Below are 26,267 nucleotides of genomic sequence, written 5' to 3' on the forward strand. Positions count from 1 at the left end.
TTAAAAGACAAACAGAAGAAAATCTTAATATCTAATTGACATGCACTGAGCCCTAAATCTTAATGTTTTTTTCGAATGTTCATAGAACATAGATTGATTTATTCTGTACATTTACCAGGAAACAAAACGATAGTAAATTTTAATAAGTTGACAATACAGGTAGCATCTGTTAATTAAAATGAAATAAAATTCTAAATTGAAAATTGTATTAGTTATATATTGCTGCATAATAGTATTCCCATAAACTTACTTGCTTAAAGAACACACATTTATTATCCCACAGTTTCAACTGAATCCTCTGCATTGTTGGAACATCAGCCAAGGTTCAGTCAGAGAAACAACAACTTGTAAGCTTATATGATTGTTGATGGAATTCAGTTCCTTATGATGTGTTGCTACACATCAAACACTGAAGCAATTATATGGAGTTTTTGTTTTTGGCGTTAATAAACAATAAAGCAAAGTGTCTGACTACAGGATAAAAATATAAAAATATAAAACCCAATACTTTTATAATTAGTCAACAGAAATATTAATTTTAAATGTTTTATATGTAGTAATATTATAATATGTAATTTATTGTGATGAATTTGATAAGAGGATTGTGGGACCTTTTTGATTAAAACTATGACAGGTATTGAGCATAAAACAAGTTCTGAACAAATGAAAATTCTTATCCAATTTTTTAATGGAAAGACACAATGTAAGATTTAACTCCTTGAAAATTAACATGTATATTTAAAGTAATTCTTACTAGCATCTCAGATTTTAGTAACTAGGTACAATTATAAGATATATTTGAAATAATATATACCCTCACAAAAAGTCAAATATTTGAAAAAAATGAGAGGGATTTGTGTTACTAAGAATTACAATTAGTCTGAGGTCTCTGATATTAAGATAAATCTGATATAGAAAATGAATAGATAAATAATTTAGTTAAATGAAACTGACAATTAAGGCATAGATACTAGTATAAGTTAATTATTACAAATCTGCAATAAAATTGTTTTAGTATGTAAAAATACATGAACTCATGTTTGTGCCATCATTATTTGTAAAAGTAAAAATCTGGAAACAAATGTTCAAGAGTAGAGGAGGGAGTGAATAATTTAGATCTTATGTAGAAAATGAAAAATATAAAGTAAAGCTAGGCCAATTATCTTAGAGTTATAATTATGCATGAAAAGCAAAACATTGATAGAAATAAATTGGATGATATAATTTTTGTAAAATAAGAATGATAAAAAATATACATACATAAATACATTTTAAAGTATGTGTATCCTGTAAAAGATTATATGAGGGTGGTGAAAAATAAGAAAGGACTTATAAATTGTTGGCAGGATCTCTTGGAGGCTGATGTGAGCCTGACTCATACAAGTGATGTGTAAAAGAAGCGGGCACTGAAAGCAGTATTTTTTTCTATATTAAAAAAAAATGAAGTTTAAAACTAAAAAATATATATATATATATATACACACACACACACATATATATATATATATATTTTACCTTTTAGATTAACAAAAGAGTATTTGAAAATATATCTTAGAGTTTAGGGGAAATAAGCACTCTTATATGCTAATATTGTGTGTGGGTCAAATTTGACACATCTTTTAGTTCTATGAAAAGCATTTCACAATACCTATCTAAATTTGTAATGAATGTTCTCTTACCCAGCAGTTTCACTTGTAGGAGTTTATCTTACAAATTTACTCATACATATGTGAAATGTAAAAGAATATCAGTGCCAACAATGATAGTACTAGCAAAGAATTAGAAATAATCTAAATGAACAACAGTGGAGAACTAATTATATGAGTCACGGCACTTTCATGCAATATATACAATACTTTGCAGCTGTTCAGCAGAATACTATACTTCCATTTGTTCTGGAGTAATTCTGAAAATATATTGTTGAATAGAAAATGTAAAGTACAGAAAAACATACAGATTTCTACCATTTATCTTTTAAAGAATGTGTGTGTGTGTGTTTAGTTATATACATAGATCAGCTCTGGACACTCTAGGAGACATTGCAAGTAGTGGGTTGTCTTTAAATAGGGATATGGAATGACTGAGAGGTTGAGTTAAACTGATTCCCTTTCATGTCTTTTGGATTTTGTACCTTGTGCTTGCATTATTTATTTAAAACTAAAATACTTTAAAAATTATTGATTATTCAGAAAGAACAAACATAATGTAATCAAACATTCTAGTAAGTGTGGAAAGTGAAAAAGAAAGTCGTTCAGTCATGTCTGATTCTTTACGACCCAGGCTACTCTGTCCATGGAATTCTCCAGGCCAGAATACTGAAGTGGGTAGTCGTTCCCTTCTCCAGGGGATCTTCCCAGCCCAGGGATTGAATCCAGGTCTCCTGCATTGCAGGCAGATTCTTTACCATCTGAGCTTCCAGGGTTTTATTACATCAGTTAATAATTGACATGATCTTCTAATATTCCCAAGTAATTTGTATTTATAAAATTTATTCTTCACTATGCAATTTGGAACATTTTATTAAAAATGTTTATTTAGTTCAAAAATATCTTGGAAACTACTTGAAGTTAAAAGCATTCTTTGAGTTATAACTTAAACAGAAAATACTACCAGTGTATTGAAATGATTAAAAGAATATGATAATGGATTTCCTGGAGTTCAAAGGAGAAGGTGCTTGGTTTGACAATTCTAGCTGAGATTAAAGTAGGAAAGATATAATTCTAAAAGCTGGTGTTCATTTTCAGCTTTCTCTCATCAAGCCAGAAAACCCATAGGATTAACTCCTCAATATTTCCAAACAGGAAAAGGCAAAACAAACTTAAAATACTTGGTAAAGATTTTAGTTAAAAATATTCTCAGTTTTCTAGAATGTAAATATCTTGTTATAAAATTCTGAATCCCTTTCTGAAGTGCAATTTTATATCTCAAATTTCATACTTTCTCTAATAAGTACTCTCTGTTTTTGCTTCTGTTTGGGTTATGTTTAGATTTAACACAGCTATAGTTTCTATATGTTCATTTTCTTATAAGATGATAAATATGCCAATTTAATACCACATACTGTGATAAATGATATGAAGATAAAATCAGTTCTCAGGACTATATTAGTTTTCTTTACTAATGTGATATTTAATCAATGTATCACCAAATCTCCTTTGAAATAACAATTAAATTTAAAGGTTTTTCATTTCTAAATTCTTAATGATTAAAACTAAATTAATACTTCCAAAGTAAATCATATTATTTTTAAAACATTAGTGTTCTTCATAAATTTCTTATTAGCAAACATAAAGTAGAAGGCATTTTCAATTTTAAAACGATTTCTTTTCTTGAGAGTTACCCAGTAGCAACAGGGAGTGCCTAAAACAGAAACCTGAACTCCATTTTCAGTGAAGTTAAGATTGTCTAAGCAATGCTAAAGCACAATACGAGAGAAAGAGTCATCAAATACAGTGAAGATTAAATACAGGTTAGTGGGCATACTAAAGTAGGATATCCACTCTTTACTGTAGAATTTAGACAAAGACTATATTAAGTGGCACTCTGGGGCAAAGTCACTCTTCTCTGATTTAAACCAATGGGGATTGAAGTTTTTACCAACCAGGTTGGTCACAAAATCCGTAGAAGCAGAGAAAGAGAGTAAAGGGAGAAACGCAGTTGTAGCCATATTTGCAGAAGTAAACTGCCATTGGAGGAGTGCAGAGACAGAAGATAAAGCACTTTTCTATACAAAACAAGACTTCAAAGCACAAAAACAATATTCAAGAATGAAAATGGGAAGATAATGAAAAGAAATGAAATCAAAGTTTATAGAAACCAGGTTTTTTAAATGGAAGAAAAAAATGCAGAATTGAAGGCTAGTTGAGAGTTGCTGAAAGGAGACAGACTACTGATATTGAAGGGACAGTGCAGAAAAATGTCAGGAAAAATATTTTTAAAAGATCAAAAATTTTTTACATAGTCACAAGTCATGTTACTTCTCTTATTTCTGTTATTGGTAATGTCTTCTCTCCTTTTTTTCTTGGTAAGAGGTTTATCAGTTTGTTTTCTCAATGAATCAAATTTAGGTTTTATTGATATTTTTCTAATTGTCTTTTGTTTTCTGTATCATTGATCTGATCTTTATTTTATTTCTTCTACTTATTTTAAGGCTCATTTGCTTTTTCTTTTAAGCTTCTTGATGTTGAAGTTGAGGTCATTCATATGAAAACTTCCTTTGCATCCTAACATAGACAATTAGGGCTGTACATTTACCCCTAAGTGTTGCTTCAGCACCATTCTACAGATTTTGATATTTTGTATCTTTATGTTTATTTCCTTATATTTATTCAGTTCAAAATATTTCTTTACTTTCCTATTGATTCCTTCGACACAGATGAAAAATGGCAATGATAAGGATGATTTCCAAATTTGGGGGCTTTTCCAGACATATTTATGTTATCGCTTTTTAATTTAATTCAGTATAGTCAGAGAACATAGATTGTGTGTGTGTGTGTGTGTGTGTGTGTATGGTATGTTGTGTCAGTTGTGTCCGACACTTTGCGATCCTATGGACTGTAGCCCACTAGGCTCCTCTGTCCATGGGCTTCTTCAGGCAAGAATACTGGAGTGGGTTGCCATGCCCTCCTCCAGGGGATCTTCCTAACCCAGGGTTGGAAAGATGAGTATTTAAATCTCCAACTGTAATTATGGATTTGTCTATTGCAAAATTTCTTACTTGTAGAAAAAAAAGGCTGAAAGACAAGATCATGTTGATGGCATCAGTAATGTATACAAAATAATATCCATAGTTATTTATTTATAAATCCACTTTGTCTTCTCTAAATATATATTTATATATTTTACTTTTTATCGTTGTAGTTTTGCAGATGACATTTCAAAAGAATGTGTCAGTTCCTATTTTCACACTGAGGTAAAAATGTATTTAATTTAATTTGGCTTAAAATTGTCTAATAGTCTATGAATCCATATCATTTACACTTGGCAAACTGGTTGCCATGCAAACCATTTGATTTATCTGGTCAAAGGGCAGTATGAAAGCTGGTTGACATGGTGATAACATAACTGTTATGCAATTGACATGTCTAAAAATAGAATTGCAATGAATAAGACTCTTTTAAATCATCTTTCTAATACTCTTTTCACTGAAAAATCACTTATATAGTTGTGTCTGCTTAATTCACATTCTATTTAATAATAGCCATATTGATCAAATTAATAGAGCCTTTTTATCTCTTCCAGATAAATATACACTATATGATTACCTTTCTAACTACTGAAGTCAACATGATGCTGACCAAAAGACTTTTTTTCATTAAAGTAGCATGGTTTTGTTAAATAAAATATTTATACATGAAAACAAAGAAGTAGATAAGTAGATTTATAAATGAAGATGAGATATGATTTTAACCTGTGATGCTGCTAAAGACTTGTAAGGATTCACTATAGATATTCAGGTCAAAAGAGCAGAGATTTACCAAAGTTCTTTTGGCAGAAGCAATGATATACAGAGTTAGACTTGAACTTTCTAAATTATAATTACCAGCAAGGGGATTATATTGCAACTATGAAACATAGATTTTCAATAAATGCAGTTAAAAGTAAAGTAATTTCTTCTTACCTATAGATTTATGAATGACAGTTTTTTATAAAAACTATATATAATAAGTAATGAAATAATAGGTTATAGTCTTTAGTTAAAAGAACGTTTAACTTTTTACTTTAATATAAAGTAAACTTTTTACATTAATAAAAGTAAAATAAACCTCTATCTGTGAGAATAAAACTCTAAAGTAAATATCTAAAACTCCAAAAGAAAATATTTTTTAAAAGTCTTCTATGAAGATAAATTTATTCCCAATTCATTTTATGGGATTACAGAGACTTATTTGGCTAAAGTTCAACATCTGTGAATATAGCAAACATTTTGGATAAAGCTTCATATTATTACCATTCTGTGGAAAGATATTAGAAAGAAAAATGACCAAATGTTTACATTTGCCACACGTCAATACTGGAATGGAATAGCCACCTCACAGTGGAGTTCTTCATCCATCTAGAAGTGTAGGGTGTGGAGATATTATACATAAATAGTGTGTTTTATCCATACAGTGCCTCCTACGTGTCAAGTTTCCATTCTGTGGAATTACTCCCCAAACCACACATGCATTGCTACTTTCCTGAACTCAGTGTGGTCATTTAGAAGTTTATTCTCAATATCTAACCTGCATTCACAAAATCTTGTTAGTATTTCAGCAAAGAAATCCAATGAAAGGAAACTAAGGTCCAATTAATTTTACCAAATTGTACAATTAATTTTACCAAACAATTACTTTAAAAATAGTGTGCAACCTTAATTCACTTTAAATATTAAATAAGTCAAATCACAAAGTCTAAATTAAACTAAATTTGTTAGAAATGTGCTTATTACTTAAAATGCAGCCCATAATCATCATCACATGCTTCTAAAGTGATCCTGGAGATAAAATGAACAGATGTTTGTTTAGATCTTAGGGTACCAATCTTCTTCTCAGGATTTGAACATTTGAAGAAATAAAGTGAAGGTATGCCATAGGACCAAAATATTGCTTGTATCACTGGTGAGGCCCAGTGGAGGACAAAGCTCCAAGTTAGCCACGTGTGGTTATCAGCACTGCTCTTCAGAAGTGGGCCCTCTAACACAAGCAGTCAACAGTTCTGAATTGAGACAGGCGTTTCCACCACCAGCACTGCCCAGCTGCTGCCTATCAGTAGCGGCCCAGAAAAAGCATAAGCTTGCACTAGCTCTGACAACTCTCACAAGGAAGAAAGTTGAGCCCATTCTCCCCAAGTTTATTCCCCAATACACCAAACAGGTAAGGCATCCAACCCTAAAATGGGAGTGTGCTGACAGGGTATCTTTCCTTGTGGAAATTAGGAGTGGACCCTGTAAGGGATACTATTTTTAAACTTTCCAAAAGGACATAAGGGCAGATAAGTGATATGTGAAAGTGAAAGTTGCTTAGTTGTGTCTGACTCTTTGTGACCCCATGGACTATACAGTTCATGGAATTCTCCAGGCCAGAATACTGGAGTGGGTAGCCTTTCCCTTCTCCAGGGGATGTTTCCAACCCAGGGATCGAACCCAGGTTTCCCACATTGCAGGTGGATTCTTTACCAGCTGAGCCACAAGGGAAGCCCAAAGTAATATGTACAAAAGAGCTATCCAAAAGTAGACTGATAAAAGTTATTTCTTATCATATGGTGGGTAGCTTACAGGTTAAATAACCAAGTTTCTTCGATATATACACATAAGCAAAAAAGCAACATATTGAGGATAAAACTATATGTTAAAAAACTTACATAAACTAAAAAGGAGAAATGGGAAGAATTAAACTTTAGTGTTTAGGTTGCTCAGTGATAAAGAATCTGCCTGGAAATGCAAGAGACACAGTTTTGACCCTTGGGTCAGAAAGAGTTCCTGGAGAAGGAAATGGCAACCCATTCCAGTATTCTTGCCTGGGAAATCCCATGGACAGAGGAGCCTGGTGAGCCTCAGTCCATGGGGTTGCAAAAGAGTTGGACATGACTAGTGACTAAACAACAACAAATAACAGCAATTTGGGATGCACACTTGGATGATACAATTATAAAGAAAAGCAAGGACATGATTACTATTCCTTTTGGAAAATGGTTTTGCTTTTGTGGAGAGAGAAATGTTTATGACTGTGTCATAGACATGGCAGTTCTTCTGAGATGACTGGAAACACTCTTTTATTCCTGATAAAGCTGAGTCCTTTTCAGTTTTTAAGTTCAGCCTGGCATCTTCTCAGGGAGATCCACCATGACCATCCTATTTAAATAGATATTTGTTATTAATTTCTACCTCAGCCCTTTGTTTCCTTAATAATACCCTTTATACTGACAGTCCTTCCCCCTCCCCAACATTTCTGCTTGTCTCCTTTTTTTTTTTTTGTTACTCATTCTCTAGAATGTATGCTTCATGATGACAAAGATTTTTACTGTATCATGACTGTCTGTCACAGAAATGGATATATGTTTGAAACTTGGCAATTATTGCTTGAATGAAGGATCGACATTCAAAACACTGTGATTCTAAAATCTTTGCTTTTAACCACTATATTCTGTTGTTATCTTCAGCCTTGTCTATTTTCACTTCTTGTCTCACTCCCTGGACTCATAATTCTCACATGTATACCTTTCTATCTTTATTGATCTATTTGGTTTTCTTTTCCTTATATCCTCATATCATCTCCTCCTTTCATCTGGCAAGCTCTAATCATTGTTCAAGATTCAGCTCAGGCAGAACTATATCCAGGAAACCCTGATGTTTCATCTTCATCCATGCTAAATTAGGTAGTGCCTTTCTCTCAAGGTATCAGAATATCTTGGGTATAATTTCTAGTACTTGCTTGTCGCAATTTTATGTGTTTACCTCTCTCATTATTCACTGAGTAAATGTTTATAGAACGTATATATGGATAACTATTGTGGAATTGAATACATACATTGAATGTATGTATGGATCAACCTATTAATGAAAGAGTTTTATGAAATTATTGTAATGCTTAAAAACCTTTCAGAGATAAAGACTCTTCATAAAAATATTTAACTATAGATCAAGTTTATAAAACAGGACTTCTGTCATTTCTCTGAGCTAAAATGGGCTCAGTTATTTATGATTAGATTCATTAGCCATTTTAATTCCATGATAATACAGTTGCCGACTACAGTTTCTTTGCATCAAAGAATAAATGAAACTATGAAAAATAATCTTCAATTAATTTCTAATCATGACTGATGGATAGCATCAGTTAGGATACTTTTTGGCTGCAATATAAAATTGCATCTCAAAATGGCTTAAAATTGGATATTTGTCTTAAACCCAAAGATAAGGTAGTCTCCAGACTTATCTAAAGACAATTTCACAGAATAATGGAGTTATTTCATCTCTCAGCACTGTATCCTTTCCAAGTCAGCTGGGCTCAGTTCCCCCAGGGTTTCAAGATAACTCTAGAAGTTCCTGAATCTCTAGATAAAATTCAGGGAAGAAAGAATTCTGAGTCTTCTTTTTAAAAAGAAAGATTCTTTTTGCAAAAACCCCAAAGAAGTTTCTCCTTATATATCTATATTTGACCAGGACTAAGTGACTTGCCTGTTCTCAACTACTCACTGACAAGGGTAATAGAATACCAACATTTGGTCTACGCTAATCTTTAGGAATGAAAAGAATTACAGGAATTGAACACTGTTCTCAGTATATACCTAAAAACCATGTTGTGTTGAAAGAATTAGGAAACAGTAAATAAAATAAAAATGCATTTGCTGGATATTTTGCATGTTGTAAAAATCCATAAAAGTCAAAGTTGAGTAGAGAAGTGTGACTGTTGCCTACAGCATTGCACATCTTCCATTTCACAAACATTAAACATACCTTCAGATAAAGGTAAAGATAAAAATAAGGAAAGCATATGAGTATATATCTAGCTCCCTGGTCCTAAGTCATTGTATATCCTCAAAACGTAATTAGCGCACTTTCCTACTAATTAGTTTTCATTAATTTTCTCTATTAACCTCAATTCTAGAGTATTTGCATAGCCAAGATGAAAAATAAACAAAATCACTCCATGCTTATAAGGTTTTTCATTTAAGACTGTGGGTGAAAGATACATTATGAATAGTATTGATTTTTTTTACCTCAGTCAAGTGACATGAAAGCTTAACATAGATGCATCTTCTCCTCACATTTGTCATAAATCTCTGACATGTCAATATTCTATATTTGAATGCTTTGTGCACATTAGCAATATTATAAAATCATATTGTATTGTGACAAGGCACTAAATTTATTTCAGAGAAGGTCCATTTTAGCTCTCTATGCGCTATGAATAATAAAGCAGGTATTGATTCTAATGACAGATTATTATAACGTTAATAATTTAGTTGAAGCAAGACCTTTTTTTAACTTGAAATTGGAGAGAGAGTTGCTAAAAATAAAGGCAGCACCCCAGTTTTCCTTGTATTATAATGAGATTGTTTATCATAATTATGTGGTCAGTACAGGTATATATATGTACATATATATGTCATATTGAGTTCAGAAATACAGGGATACTGTCTGTACTTTAGTCAGGGCTATTTAGATCTTTAATTCTCATTAATTATAATAGGAGCAATGCTTTTAAATTGTCTCTCTATGCTCAGATAAAAATGATTATGTATTCCTTCTCACCCCTGGCAAGACCATCTATCAAAAATGGTAACAGTGATATCATAGGAAAAACAAAATCAGGATGCTTGTCTAAAGAATTAGATTTATATAAATGGAATGGAAATATAGTTTAAGACAGCTGCTTATCTTTGAATTTATTTGAAGTCCTAATTAGCTGTGAAATTTCTGCCCTTTGCTCCCCTCCTCTACTCTAGACTGGCTAGTGTTCCTGCTCCCCACTGAACACATCCAGCAAGGAACTTCCAGACCTTTCTACTTGTTTTCCCTCTTTCAGCTGGCCCTTTCTGAGTCTTTCTGTCTCCTCGTCTCACTTGGCCTCTCCTCCATTGTCACCTTCTCCAAATGCCTCCCTTAACCACCCTCCTAAGAGAGAGGAGAAACTAAGTTCTCCCAACCCACACTCGACCCTCTTGTCTACTTTAATTTTGTTTTACTTTTTACTACCTAAAATATTTTATCAATGAAATTGTTGACTTTTTTCACATAATATGAGGCATGCATAAACTCCAGAGTATCAGGGACATTATCCCTGTCATTTTTTTTTTAAATAGCTCCAGCACCTGGAGGAGCAGGTGCTCTGTATCCCTGAATAAATGCACAGCAGCTGCACAGCTTTGGCGAACAGAGTACAGACTGGTCTTCTCGTTCTCTGTTGGAAGGAGTATAAACTGGTGCAACCTAACCAGGCAGTAAATTGTTCATATGTGCCCCCAAATGCCCTCAGCAGCATAGAGATTTTTAATTTTTGTAAAAATAACTAATGCCCATAAACTATTGATTCTGCAATTCTACATCTAAGACTGAACTTATTTCTACATATGGGTTTGACATAGTTACTTGGACTTATCGCAGTAACTGTTTATAAGAAGAAGACACTGAAAACAATTTAAATGCCTGTCACCAAAAGGCGGCTAAATAGTGGTACGCTCCCAGAGGGGATATTATGCAGGTATTAATATTAAAAATGATGTGTGTCTATGTGTGCCTGCATGCATATATGTTCACGCTACCCTAGAATAATCCCCTAGATATATTTTTTAGTAAAAAGATAAAAGTATAAAAGACTGCTTATTATCTTTTAACTTGGAAAAATACACATACACATGTTTATATATGTACATATATATATTTATAAACATAAAACAGCTCGTGAGATAGTTGACTGTAGTGAGAAAGCCCGAGTATCTCGGAGCTAAGTGTGGGAAAGAGAACCTTTTGTGCTGTACCTTTTCTTTTCTTATTGATATTACTTATTTGATGAATTCTAAAAATTATGGTAATAAAAGAAATCACTTTGCCTTCTCTCTTACATATGTTAAATGATTTTTCTTTATGTTTTTCTTGTATATGCACAAGTGCAATTTTGGCATTTTGTATTTTTCATATAAATTTTCCCTATTATTAAAGTAAAGCAGCATTATTTTATTTGATTCATTAAAGCTATTTGGGGGGGAATATTTACCATAAGTTATAAGTTTTCACAAAGAAGAAATGGTGAAAAAAATCCATGCACCTTAACATAATATAATGCATTTTCCTTTCTATACAATAAAAGCATGTAGAAATAGTGTAAAATGGTTTTACACTTATCGCATTGATGGTAATGGAAATGGATGCTTTTTAAACCATGAAACTGTCTTTACAGTGCTTTGAAATAGCCAATTAACTTACACTCCATTTTGACTTAAGTGATTTGATAAAACATAGAATCACTCCATCAATCCTTAGTCAGCAACCCTTGCTCCCTAAAGGTTAATGCTCCATCCTACTTCATTGAATTGAATGTTTCATTTGTTTATATATTAAAGCAAATATATATTTTAACTAGCATTTTATTTAGTTCTCATTTGTGTAAAATGCAATGAGAACAAGGTTGTTATGAAAATAAAATGATGTAATAAGTAAGTTTCATTATAGGATTATTCTACCCTTTCTCCCTAAAATGATTACAGTATCCTATGAAAGGAAATTGCAGATATAAAATACAGCCTTCTGTTTCCATTACATTATTCCTAATGTTTAGCAAGATTTAATATGCAATATGTTTAAGTTCTCAGCCCAAGCTTTGTAAGTTACAAAACCACTACAAGAAAGGGGTGACACGAGCATTATTTTTTTCTCTTGACTATTGTAATGGAGTCCTTATGTGGCAACAAAGTCTGTTCCTTATTTTTTAATGTTATTTCATTATAGACTAGAATTTCCCCCTTTAATATGTTTGTCAGGATTAATATTTCAATGAGTAGAAGTAATAGTCTAAGAGAGATTTTATGCTTATGAATTCCATCTCTAAAGCCTGTCCTGCTCAGCTGCTGCTGTTTACCTGTTGACTGGAAAAGTGCCCAAGGGCATAGGAGCCAGGCAGGGATGCTTTCACCATGACAGTTTGCTCAACATAGCTACTGTCATCTCATTAGCAGGCATAAGCATTTTTGCCACATGATTACTACAGTCGTACCTGGCTCTATGTCATCCTAAGGATTAGAGTTGGACTTATTTTAAATTCCTCCAGGCTCCTTGACATAATTTGACAACAAAGTCTTCTCAAGCGGTTCAGGTTCCTGCTTCTAGGCATATCAATAGTTAACAGTCAAAGATGAATGAATTTTTATTACATTTGACAACAGTTGATGGGGGTGGTGATTCCCCAGTTTGTAGCTAGCTTCAATATTTAATTGATCTTTGTAGTGGAGTGAGGGGATTGTTGAAGGAAATTGTTGTTCAGTCGCTCAGTCGTGCCTGACTCTTTGAGACCCGTTGGACTGCGGCATGCCAAGCATCCCTGTCCTTCACCATCTCCCGGAGCTTGCTCAAACTCATGTCCATTGAGTTGGTGATGTCATCCAACCATCTCATCCTCTGTCGTCCTCTTTTCCTCCTACCTCAATCTTTTCCACCATCAGGATCTTTTCCAGTGAGTCAGCTTTTTGCATCAGGTGGCCAAAGTGTTGGAGCTTCAGCTTCAGCATCAGTCCTTCCAATGAAGATTCAGGATTGATTTCCTTTAGGAGTGACTGGTTTGATCTCTTTGCAGTCCAAGGGACTCTCAAGAGTCTTCTCCAACACCACAGTTCAAAAGCATCAGTTCTTTGGCACTCAGCCTTCTTTATGGTCCATCTCTCACATCCATACATGACTACCGAAGAAACCATAGCTTTGACTATATGGACATTTGCTGGCAGAGTAATGTCTCTGCTTTTTAATACACTGTCTTGCTTGGTCATAGTTTTTCTTCCAAGAAGTAAGTGTCTTAATTTCATGGCTGGAGTCACCATCTGAAGTGAGTTTGGAGCCCAAGAAAATCAAGTCTGTCACTGTTTCCGTTGTTTCCCCATCTATTTGCCATGAAGTGATGGGATCAGATGCCATGATCTTACTTTTTAGAATGTTGAGTTTTAAGCCAGCTTTTTCACTCTCCTCTTCACCTTTAGTTCTTCTTCGCTTTGTCCCATTAGGGTGGTATCATCTGCATATCTGAGGTTATTGATATTTCTCCTGACAATCTTGATTCTAGCTTGTGCTTCATCCAGCCTGGCATTTCCCATGATGTACGCTATATATAAGTTAAGTAAGCAGGGTGACAATATACAGCCTTGACATATTCCTTTCCCAATTTGGAACCAGTCCATTGTTTCATGTACAGTTCTAACTGTTGAAGGAAATATATGTATGTGTATATGACTTGCTAGTTTGTCAATTCCATTTTTACATACAACCACAGACAGCCTCAGAGGACCTCTCAGTACCAAGAAGAGTAATTTGAGTGGTCCCTTTATTGTATAAATATAAGGCACCAATTTCTACTGTTTACGTCCCCCAGTCTGTGGCACTTTGTTATGCCAGCCATGGTAAATGAATGGTTTGCTAACAGTCTGGAGTCAGTGTGACTAGCTGGACTTGACACAGGTGTTTAAAGACACATCATATAGCTGATGCTGGAGGGCTTCTTGGCCTCAGTTATGCCAACACAGTGAGTATCTTTGGAAGAACTCATTGTACTTAAGAGTGAAGATAGGGTCTACACTGGCCTTAGGTAGCTATAACTGAGCAGGGTATTGGGGAGAGGAGTCTCTCCCTCTCTTACCCTATCAAAAGAAACTATTTCCAGAGCAGCTCTGCCTGAGTGATGGCATCAGATGGGTAAGAACCGTTGCTTTGAAATGGGAACCAAGTTGAAGCCAACGGCACATTCTCCAGTCTTCCTCCACCTAAAGGACTAACACTCATTGAATACTTACTTCCCACCAATACTGATTTAAGCACCATGTGTACATTTCATGTTCATAGAGTAAAATAGGAATTGAAAACTTTTCATGTGAAGAAATTAGACACAGATAACACACTCAAATTGGAATAATTTGTTAATAGCTCAAACTATTTCGTCTTGTTGTCATTCATTTTTCTTTTTCTTTTTATTTTAAATGCAAAATAGTTACAAAGATGAGAAAGGAGTGTTGGGGCATTACCAAGGATAAGGCAGTAGCCTGGGACTGAAATAACTGAGGAGAAGCTATTACAAAACAAAGGAACAGGCAGAGAAGGCATCTTGAAAATGACTTCATGATTTCAGTAGAGACAGTCAGCTAAAACAGTACCTATTTTAGTACTGTATTTAGGGAGGGGATGTAGAAGGAGAAGAAACACCCTGACTCGACTGTCTTCCTATAACCTGCAGTCCTCCTGAGGTCTCCACTGGCTGAACCCAATGCCAGGTCTGAGCACACCACTTGCAAAAAGGTCAGTTTCTCAGGGAGAAGAGGACAGGGAGAAGGGTAAAGAGAGGAACTAGAGGGGCAAAGAGAAGAGATATTTGCCCAGCGTCACACAGCTACAGAGAAAAAGAGGTGGAACTTGAACCCTGCAGTGAGGCTGTGAAGCCCATGTTCTGATTTTGCTATCAGGTGCTTAGAACCAAGAGTGGTCATCATCCTGCAGATCATGACACAATGAGCTCTTGGGGTCTGCATGGTACCCTGTTTTCAGGCGTTTGACTGGAACTCCAGCTGTATTCAGTTCTTCCTCGTACTATAAATGCTCTGTTTGGAACTCTGTGTTGTAGAATAGGATACTCCAGAAGAGAAAATCACAATTCATGATAGGCTTGATGTGTGTAGTTCTAGTTATATGAAATTTAATAATAGGCAAAGTGATCTATGGCAGTAGAAATGATGACTTTTGGGGGGACTGTCTGGCAAAAGTCATGAGGGAAACCTCTGTGAAGAGGGGTTTCCTTTGTCGTTAGCCAAGGTCTCACTTCCTGCTGTTCAAGTCAGGTGCTTTGAAGAGACTAGCGCCTGCCACTTAATAAAGATTCTGTGACTGAAGTTACTCATTAAGCCATTGCATAGTTGACTTTCCCTGTAGAGCCAACTTCATCTCCTCTGAATGTTTTCAATATTTAATCGTTCTGGTTTCCTTCTCTGGACTCTCCAGGTTTTCCAAATCCTTTTAGACATGGATAAATTACATTCTGATATAATCAATTAATCCTGAGATTTGGTCTCTAAATTAGTGTAAATTTTTACTTCCTATGTTAAAATTTTAGTTTCTGTTAATATCACCCGATAACATTAAATATAATATGTAACTTGCTTTTGTTTACTTCTCAATTGACTTCAAATATCCAAGCCTCTTCTGCCACATTTGGCTAATAATTAATTTTATTTTGTACATAATTCTAATATTTATTTTTCACAATTGTTTAGTCTAAGGATTGTAAAGTAATATTGTTTGTACTTTAGTGGATTATAGTACTCAATTATTTTTTTATCAGGAACTTATGATTGAAGACTGTGCTAGGTGCTAAAAAACAACTAAATAGGAATAGCAGCTGTGAATATATGTAATTAATTTGATCACTAAAATGACAAAAACAGTAGTCATGTTCAAGTAAACTATTATTTTCTCTTCCATATATATTGCATCATTGTAAGAGAGAGGTAGGGTTCTAGTCTTCTTAGCTTTATTTTCATATCTATGAAGGAAAGGACTTTAGTGAAAGGAAGGCCAGTTTTACCTACTTATGACCTAAGGAGATTGTGTGGTAGAGGAGAATGGATTAAGATGGATTCATTTTCAAATCCTTGAGCAACAACCTTCTGTAACTTTAGGCTAGATCCTCAGCTTTTCTGAAACTCTGGTTTATTCAGTGCACGCATGCTAAGTTGCTTCAGTCATGTCCAACTCTTTGTGATCCTATGGACTACAGCCCTCCAGGCTCCTCTGTCCATGGGATTTTCCAGGCAAGAATACTGGAGTGGATTGCCCTTTCCTCCTCCAGGGGATCTTCCAGACCCAGGGATTGAACCCACATCTCTTATGTCTCCTGCATTGGCAGGCAAGTTCTTTACCACTAGCACCACCTGGGAAGCCCGTTTATTCAGTAGTCAAATATAAATAGATGACTGTAGTGAGAACTGAGAAAATGTATGTATATCAGGTGCTTGCATGTGTTGTCCCCTCAAATGGGCACTTGTTACCTAGAGATCCTATCTCTTTGAAGAAGCCATGTTAGTGTTATATAGCTTAAATCATTAATGATTCTAAATTAAAAGGTAGATTCTGAACTCTTAAGTCAAAAATGCTATTTTTTGAGCTTTCTATACTGTGGGTTACTATTCTCTTGGCACCGTTTGCAGCTTTCTTCCACCTAAGCTAAAGAAAGAAGGAATGGTACATATCTATCATCAGATAATATAAAATAGTGGCTCAAAATTTTCCATACTGGGAACTAAAGAATGAAGAGAGATTTCTTACTCAGACACTCACATATCAATAGTTTTCTCCAAGGAGACCAACATGCATTGCCAAATGTGATTTTAGGAAAGAAGAAAAGAAGGCTTATTTGAAGATAATTCTGCTTAACTCTGTGAGATACACCTGAAGTCATTAAAGCTATATTTATAAGATAAAGAATATGCAATCAGCATATTTTATATTTTATCCCTCTTGTTGAAAGGGAAACTAAAATCCAAAGAATGTTTTTATTCCATACGCATTAAACAGCTAGAGTATATTAGACAGTATGATGACTTGATAAACAATATTTAAAAAATCCAGTTCAAGCAGTGCTCTTGTGAAATTGACATGAGTATCCTAAGCTATGTGACATAAGACATAAGTATCAGTCAGGGCTCTTAACAGCAAGCAATAGAATCCAACTTTTAAATAGAAAAGAAGTCCTCTAAAACGATATTGTGGAATTCAAATAAATCTTGATGGGATTGAAGAACTAGAATGAATGTTAAATAGCTGGAAATAGTGCCCTGGACACCATAGAAATCCTTGCTGTATAAACCACTTCTTTGAAACAGGACTGGATGCTTCACTTAATACCTCATTATAGGGCCACTGCAGCAGGTTCCACTACCTGAGAGAAGTTGCTCTCGCTTCCAGGCCTAAGTGTGTGCCTCTCATGCCTGGATCCTGCGGCACTTGTCAGAACTGCACAGGACGTTGAGAAGGTGGATTTCTAAAATTTTGTATTCAATATGGGTGGCAGCCGCTGCCAATTTCTTAAGAAAAGGAATTCCTCAAACATTGAAATGAATGAAGTGAAGTGAAAGTCGTTCAGTCGTGTCTGACTCTTTGCGACCCCCATGGACTATACAGTCCATGGAATTCTCCAGGCCAGAATACTGCAGTGTGTAGCTGTTCCCTTCTCCAGTGGATCTTCCCAACCCAGGAATCTAACTGCTGTCTCCTGTATTGCAGGCAGCTTCTTTACCGGGTGAGCTATCAGGGAAGTCCAATACTGAAATGAATAGGTGAGTTCATAATCCAGATATGTATCTAAATAATAGTCTAAAATAATGACACATATCCTCCAAATTATGTAAATAATGCACAGGAAAATGTGCAAGTTCTGAGAGTGGCACCTGGGGGCCACACTGAAGTGATTCCTATAAACTTAAGGTTTTAGCTTAAACTTAATCCAAGAGGCTTTTGTGACCACTCTCCCTAGAAAGTATCTATCCTTATTCTTTATACCAGCACCCTGCTTATTTTCTCCATACCATAGATTACAATCTACGATCTGGTTTTATGAGTTTACATATTTTCACATGTCTTCCTTAGAATACTTAATCCATGTGTGCAGTGACTTTCCTGCCTTGAATTCCCAGCACTATTCTTCCCACATAGCTATTTTCCTTGTGGGATTGCAACTCTAAATCCGCACAGAACACAGGAGATAAAAGATGAGCAAAGTCACCATAAAATGAAGGGTCTCCTAACCTAATAAAGGCTGGTGATGTTAGCAAACCAAAGAAAGAAAGTATTAATTAAAAGTATTCTAGGAAGCGTAGGAAAAAGATTTTCTTTTAGCAATTAGGATGCTTTTAATAGTAAGAAACAGGAGTCTGAACTTGAAAGATCAGTTTCCCAGGGAACCTAGGAAGGCCCATGTGTGGATTGACTTCAGATTGGATTATTGAATCTATCACTGAAGAGGGAGGTGGCACGGCTACCATCCTGCTGTGGGGCAGGGCCCAGACCCCCGAACAAAATTAGGAAAGAGAAAAGGAAAAATAAATGTTAGGTGGAAAGCCAAACAGTGCTTCCTATATTGACAGCTATTCACTCTTTGTAACACTGGGTAAAGGCAAAGATAATGTGCTCCAAAGACTTCACTTGATTTTTCCCACCAGCAAACATGTCATTTGAGTACATGCAGTGAGTGTGTAATTTGACGCCTTAAACTCCAGTATCCTGTTTCTTATTTCATTTGCTATGTGTTCATGCTCACTGTACAATTCAGTGATTGTGATTAGGCTTTCCAAGTGGTGTGAATCCTCAAAGAAAATGTGTTGGCCAGAAAACAGAAGTGTGTGATATCATCAGCAGTTTTAGTTATTAGTGTAATTTGTGATTTATCATTTTGGCTTTATATATCAGTCTCTTGTATTGCTTCTTTAAAACGTGAGTCAGCATCTCTGAGTCTGAATACATAAAGATTCTGAAAAATGTGGTTTCTGAGCCTAAAAGGAGAAGAGCTGTATTAGTTTGCTAGGGTTGCCACAACAAAGTACCACAGACTGGATGATTTAAAAAGTAGGAGTTTACTGTCTTACGGTTTTAGATGCTAAATGTTTAAAACAAGATGTTGGCCAGGTTGGTTCCTTCCAAGGAGTGTATGAGAAGAATCTGTCCCAGGCCTCTCTCCTTGGCCTATAGATAACTGCCTTCTTGTATTTTTTTCATATCATCTCTCTGTCTCTGTGTCCAAATTCCTCCTTTTTTAGTACACTGCATATACCATGCCAATTTTTACAACCTTGTGGCAAATATAAGTAAGTATCTTAATTATCCTTAAATATGAAGAAATAGTTCTGGGAAGCTAGTTCACTAGCCAAAGGGGGAAGGACTAGGAGATTCTACTATATCATGTGTCCTCTACATTCCTGAGGGCCAGTAGTGAGCGGGCCTGGAATGGGGACAGAACGCTGAAGAAGACCCCTCCGGATGTCTCTTCACTGAGGTCCATGTTGTTATTAAAATGTCAGGTGTATTCTATGTCAGTCCCCACCAAATTCACTATTTCTCTCTTCACAACCAAGAATATAGATCTTAGATGTATGAAGACAGCCAAACAAGATTGCACATTATTTTTTCCTCCAGTTTAGATTTTACAGTCTCTTGGACTGCAGCTAGTATTATGCACTATCATTTGCAGAGTTGTTGGTTTTTTTGGTACATGTATCTCCAGGCTATTCCTCAAGGACCCAGCTTGCTGGGGCTTAGAGAAGAAGGAGCAAAAGACAATGACATTGGTTACAGAAAAGAAAAAAAAATCACCACACAAGGTTTAATTTACCCTGGAAAGCATGTTCTTATTGCCAGCTAAATACATAATTTTTAACTAAAATTGTGAACACAGCACCTCTGTGTAACTACTTCTCATGTGCTCGATTCAGCCATTTTCCAAAATCCTGTGATATGCTTTCTTTCTTTCTTTCATATGTGTTTAATCGAATACAAAGTGGTACACATGTACCCACATGTTATGTTCAGACAACGAATAACTTTGTCCATTTCTTAAAGGAGATGTTTAAAATTCAACATGGAAGGAAACGTTTTTAACCTAGAGTTCCAGTCCCTTTTTGAAATTACGATAAATGGCTTTAAAGAGACCATAAGTCTTCTGGCATGTCAAGATTTTTAGTTTACAAAGCACTGCCCTGATAAGGTTAATATAAATGAATTTGGAATAAATGGGCTGAATAGCTTTGAAATACACAACTTGAAGTGTGATGGGAAAAGTGTTTGGTAAAATATGTTTTAGATTTCACAGAATCCCAAATATTTAGATTATATTATAATGGTGAATATCCAACACTAGTTTCACACATACTCTTTCACTCTAAGTTGAAATTATTGATACATTTATAATAAGTGTGCCTTTTAGTGTTCTGAAAATAGGTTGTAATATTCTCTGTTGTAGTCTATGACCAAGTCACATTTAAAGTTAAAAAAAAAAAGATTTAAATAAATAAAATATATCCTAATTCCCTCAGCATGTATAATGTGAACCTCATTGTTCCAATGAGAACCCATACTATTTAGAGTGAGCTTGATGCTTGGGTTTGACAGGCAGCCAACTGGGGCACCGCAAGAGGCCATTTTGAAAATTCAAACCTTCAATAAGATCAAAGTGTGTACAGAAGTATTAAATTATACCCAGATAGAAAAATATGTGGCCTTAGTCTTTCATGTGAAATTTAACATTGATACATGCTCTATGAGTTTTCTTCCATGCATACACACAAAATTCATGCAGATGAAATGCTGAGAGATGGCTGGAAGAAAAAAGAATCTAAACTGGGATCACATGTCCTTTCTGGCCTCTAACTGTGGCATTCATCTGACATAATAGAGACTCAGAAACACAGTGCGCCTTCACTCTGCAGGGGTTACAAAGCTGTTCAGTGTAGGAAATCAGCACGTGAATATCTCTTCCCCTAGTAGAAAATGAAAAACACCTGACACTTGAGAACTGTTAGTACATGATTTGAATGCCATTAGGGGCTGCTCCTACACATTCCGTTTTACAGCTGTGGAGTGTGTAACCCATGAATAGCACTTGTGTTATGTTTGCTTTAGAAAACTGTGTTGATCCCTCCAGGCGCTCTATTTGCAAGTACTCCCACGTGAGGCATAGAGCAGGGGGTAGCCGAAGCAAACAGATCTGTCTTACAGACAGACTGTTCTGAAAGGAAGTATTTTTAGAGGCTGGAGAAATGGGTAAGGTGCCTCCCACTCTGGTTGTAACTTTGAAAGTCGATGGCCAAGGAGATCTTTTATTGACATAACAAAAATGCTTTGTTCAATGTGCAAAGCTTAAGTTCTGTGCAACCATCTCCTTATGGCTCAGTTTTAATAAATTGTGACCCAGCTTCCTTGGATTTAATTTGTGGAAGGAGGGTTATAACATGATTGTTTTTCTTTGGAAAAAGTTGTCCTTTAGTGTTTTTTCAACTACTACTCAAGTGAAAATCAGATCAGGGATGATCTTTTGCTACATTATGCGGTTTATATTTCTCTTGAATTTCTTTTACAATGGGCTTATTTTAGCACTTCAGGATTGAAATGAAATATTTTAATATCTTTTCTCCATATACAATTCAGTCTAGACCAAAGTGGTATATTTTAGGAATATGTAAGCTGATGACTAAACTTGCTTTTGAATAAATGACTGCATCATGAAAATGATAGCTTGATTTCAGCTGTAATTTTCTGTTCATACCACAAATTATACATCTTAGTTCTATTGATAAACTTTGCTTATTTTAGGATTTTTTTGTTTTTGCTTTTAGGTGGCTATCAGGATTGCAGAGGTATCTGTGTACAGGAACTGGGCTTGAAGTATGGTTGAATATGAGAAGAATATGTCAATTACTGAGCAAAATCTATATGATAGTGATTTACATAATTGACTCACATTTAACACACACAACCTCACAGACACTCCACAAGGTAGATATAATTATATCAATTTTTACAGATGTGGACATTTTCTCAAATTACAGAGCTAGCGCATCACAGAGATAAAATTCAAAGTCGAGTTTTTCTAATTCCAAAGTTCATGCTCTTAAACATCATCTTATTGCTTCTACAAATTGCTGTGAAAATTCCTTAGCATTCCCCTCCTTAAAAGATTTTTTGAAGTCTTGACATGAACTCTTGCTTACTGAATAGTCCTGCCATTTTCTTTGCCTTCCTAACAAATACCTAAAGAAAGTTCTAATAAACTTGACAGAATCCCATGCCTGTGTGTAAAGGTTTGCAAACTTGAATGTCTTTAGCATCACCTGGAAATATTTTTAAAATACCGGTGCCTGATCCTACATTTGACCATTTATTTCAAAATCTGTGGAGGATAAGCCAGGATATGGGTATTTAAAAACCTTTCCTGGTGATTCTAATATGTACCTAAGGCTCAAAATTTGTGCTATGTATTGACATACATGCGTAAATTTTTGTTCTCCACATTTCTTTTTCAGCTATCCTAAAATGCTAAGCATTTTCTGTCTTCTTAGAAAAGCAAAATGATGGCATCTTTGTATACTTCCACATGGGCTTATCAGCATACCATTCTTCCTAATTGGTATGCTCTGAGCATGTGCCAGATCTGTATGCATCTATTTCTTGATTAACAAATGTGGGTTCGAACTAGCAACATGGAAGGCAACTGGGTATATGAGAAATTAAGGTTAATACCACTTAGTCTTAAAATTTTCTATCTTTTCTTTCAACAATTTGAAGGACTTGTCTTTCACTCAAACGACTTCAGCTAACTGCCCCCAGCATTGGCAACTACTTTTTATTAAGAAAGGGGCTAAGGTATGTGAATATGTGCAGAGATTCTTTGAAATTTACCCATTTCTAAAGTAATATCCTGGCACTAAATCCCTTCCAACCACTGTTAACCCTATTTGTATTGAGTTAGGTTTTGACTGACTAGGCTCCTTAGCTTGGCTTATGCCTTTAAGCCTACTAGCCCCAATCAGCAGGCCAAATCTGCACAGATCCAGCTTTTCTGTTGAATGTTGACAAACTTCTTTTCCTCTGTTAGTGGCAAAGAGAAGGAATCAATGGAACGTTTGCCTTTCTTTAGTAGTAGTATTGGCAAAACATCACTCCCTATCACTAAAGATCGCAACATCGTCGTCTCAAATCAACCTAGAAAACTGAGGTTTGTCTCAAGAGGCAATGCTGTAAAAATCAAGGTTGATGATTCCTGAAAGGAAGCATGTTGTTCTCAAAAAAATGTTTTGAAGACCGATGTAGCATCAAGTTTTCACACCAAATGAATGCTTGACAAAGAGCTTTGAGAATTGAACAGCAGGTGAAGGGAGTACTCTATTTTTTGATAATTGAGGTACAACTAAGATTTACAAGCTGAGGGGCACTTGGGTGCTCCTCTTGTTCTACTTTCTACCATTTTCCCACCCCATATATTTTTTTCTATCAAGTTGAGCTACATGGACTGTCTCAGCAGACTCCCTTGTATTCTGGCTATAGATTAGAGAGTAGAATTATCAGCTGGCTATTGGTTTGTGGGATGAGGATAAAGATGTTCTTCCTGATTCCTTCTTGCTGCATCACTGGAATTTGCAGCAGTCCTTAGTTAAAGGTCATGGCTTTCATAAAAGGGCGTCCCTCTATGCTATTCATTCCAGGTCTGTTTATATGTCCGCTCCTCTTTTTTTAAATTAAAATACAGGATAGTTGATTTAAAAATGCAATGTTAGTTTCAGGTATATTGCATAGTGATTCAGTATTTTTGTAGATTAGAGTGCATTATAGGTGATTATCAGATAAAGGGCATAATTTCCTGTGCTATACAATATATCCTTGTTGTATATCTATTTTACATATTGTAATTTGAAACTGTAAATCTCATACCTTTAATTTATTGCTCCCTCCTTCCCTTTCCCCTTTGATAACCACAAGTTTGTTTTCCATATCTGTGGGGCTGTTTCTGTTTTGTATATACATTCAGTTGTATTATTTTTTAGATTTCACATATGAGTGACATCATACAGTATTTGTCTTTATTTGTCTAATTTATTTGACTAAGTGTAACATTCTCTAGGTCCATCCATGTTGCTGCAAATGTCAGTATTTCATCCTTTTTCTGGCTGAGTAATATTCCATTGTAGGTATATATTTTTAATCTAGTTGCCTGTTTATGGGAACTTGGGTTGCTTCCATGTCTTAGCTCTTATAAATAGTGCTGCTATGAAAATTGGGGTGCGTGTATCCTTTCAAATTAGTGTTTTCATTTTTTTCTGGGTATATACCCATGAGTGGAATTACTGGATCATATGGTAGCTCTATTTTTAGTTTTTTGAAGAACTTCAGTTATCCTTTCTACAGTGGGTGTATGACTTCACATTCCTACCTACATTGTATGAGGGTTCCCTTTTCTCCATATCCTTGCAAACATTTGTTATTTGCAGACTTTTTGATGACAGTCATTCTGACAGGTGTGAGGTGACATCTCATTGTGGTTAGCTCTTCCCTCTTCTTGTCCATTCATGCCTAGGGGAGTTAAATGATTTTACTATTGCAGGCCCCAGGATTCTGCACTACTGTTTATTTCCTCCCAAATCTGCCTACATGTTTGTTAATAGTTCCTTTATTAAACCATCTGAAACTATCCAGTTTGAGTGTGTCATTGCCAAGATATAATCTTAGAAAGAACATGGAGCTCTAATTTCCTTAGAAGCAATCCTAAATATCATGGCATCATTAAATTTGGATGTCTCTGATAATTTTCTTGAGAACCAGTCATCCTAAAATCTAGGTAGGAACATTGGTTATTTCATGAGGCTATGTTCCTGGCTTAGTATTTCTTCCTCTTTTCTTCCTTTCCTGTCCACCTGCCTTCCTTCCTTCCTTGCAGTTTTCTTTCTCTCATTTTCTCTACCCTTCCTTCCATCTCTCTCCTTCTTTCTGTAATTCTTTTATCTTTATTCTCCCTCCTTCTTTCCTTCTCTCCCTCCCTCCTTCCTTCCTTTATTCTACCTCCCTGATTTTATTTGAGATTTTGCTCAGAAAATTTTGATATTCACAGTTAGTTTTGATTGAGAAGTACAGGGAGAAAGGGAAAAATTTAGAGCATTTTCAGGATCATAACAATATTGACATATCATTTTTTCAGATAATATTTATATTTACTATAGTACTTAAAATATTGAAATTTGGACTCCCTTGTGATTGAATGAATGGGGTCATGTGACTATTTCTGTTCAATAGTTTGTGAGTGAAAATGACAGTGTCACTTTTGGGCTGGATCATTTAATGCCAACATGGGACCCTTCAGAGTTCTTTTGGTTAACAACAATGATCAGAAATGTAGATGGTGCCTGTTCCATCAATTCAAGTCTCAATAAAGATTACCTGGGATGGAGGTAATTTGATTTCATATAGTCAGAGTGAGAATTTTTTTTGTTTGTTTTGTTTTAAGCTAGCCTATCTAATACATGGAGAAGGCAATGGCACCCCACTCCAGTACTCTTGCCTAGAAAATCCTATGAATGGAGGAGCCTGGTGGGCCACAGTCCGTGGGGTCGCTAAGAGTCGGACACGACTGAGCGACTTCACTTTCACTTTTCCCTTTCATGCACTGGAGAAGGAAATGGCAACCCACTCCAGTATTCTTGCCTGGAGAATCCCAGGGACGGCAGAGCCTAGTGGGCTGCCGTCTACGGGGTTGCACAGAGTCGGACACGACTGAAGCGACTTAGCAGCAGCAGCAGCAGCATCTAATACATCCTGTATTAGCTCAGACTGCTGTAACAAAATACTTTAGATTGGAAGGCTTAAACAAGAAGATGTTTATTTCTCACAGTTCTGGAGGATGGATGTCTAAATCGAGGCACTGGCATATTCACTCCCTGGTGGGAACTCTCTTTCTATCTTGCAGATGGCTGCCTTCTCACTGTGTCCTCATGTGGTGGGGAGAGAGAGAACTCTGGTCTCTTGTCCTCTTTCTGTGAGGTCCATCCTCAGGGCCTCATCTAAACCTCAC

The 26,267-nt window shown here is 35.5% G+C and overlaps 1 long non-coding RNA gene across 6 annotated transcripts in view; it reads left to right on the plus strand.

The window, feature by feature from the left end:
• The window catches only part of LOC145509733 (uncharacterized), a 1,421,207-nt gene that overhangs the window by 514,301 nt on the left and 880,639 nt on the right, over window positions 1-26,267 (plus strand). For 2 of the 6 annotated variants that reach the window (XR_014056370.1, XR_014056363.1), the window contains 2 exons: window positions 17,945-17,997; window positions 22,045-22,494. The exons of 3 other annotated variants lie outside the window; for them this stretch is intronic. This is a non-coding gene — a long non-coding RNA (uncharacterized LOC145509733). Of the gene's footprint in view, window positions 1-17,944; window positions 17,998-22,044; window positions 22,495-26,267 lie in introns of those variants that run through there. One more of the 6 variants, XR_014056369.1, reaches the window with a different exon arrangement.

Source organism: Giraffa tippelskirchi, chromosome 6 (assembly GCF_054371585.1).
Source record: "Giraffa tippelskirchi isolate mGirTip1 chromosome 6, T2T-mGirTip1v1.2.pri, whole genome shotgun sequence".
Lineage (NCBI taxonomy): Eukaryota > Metazoa > Chordata > Mammalia > Artiodactyla > Giraffidae > Giraffa > Giraffa tippelskirchi.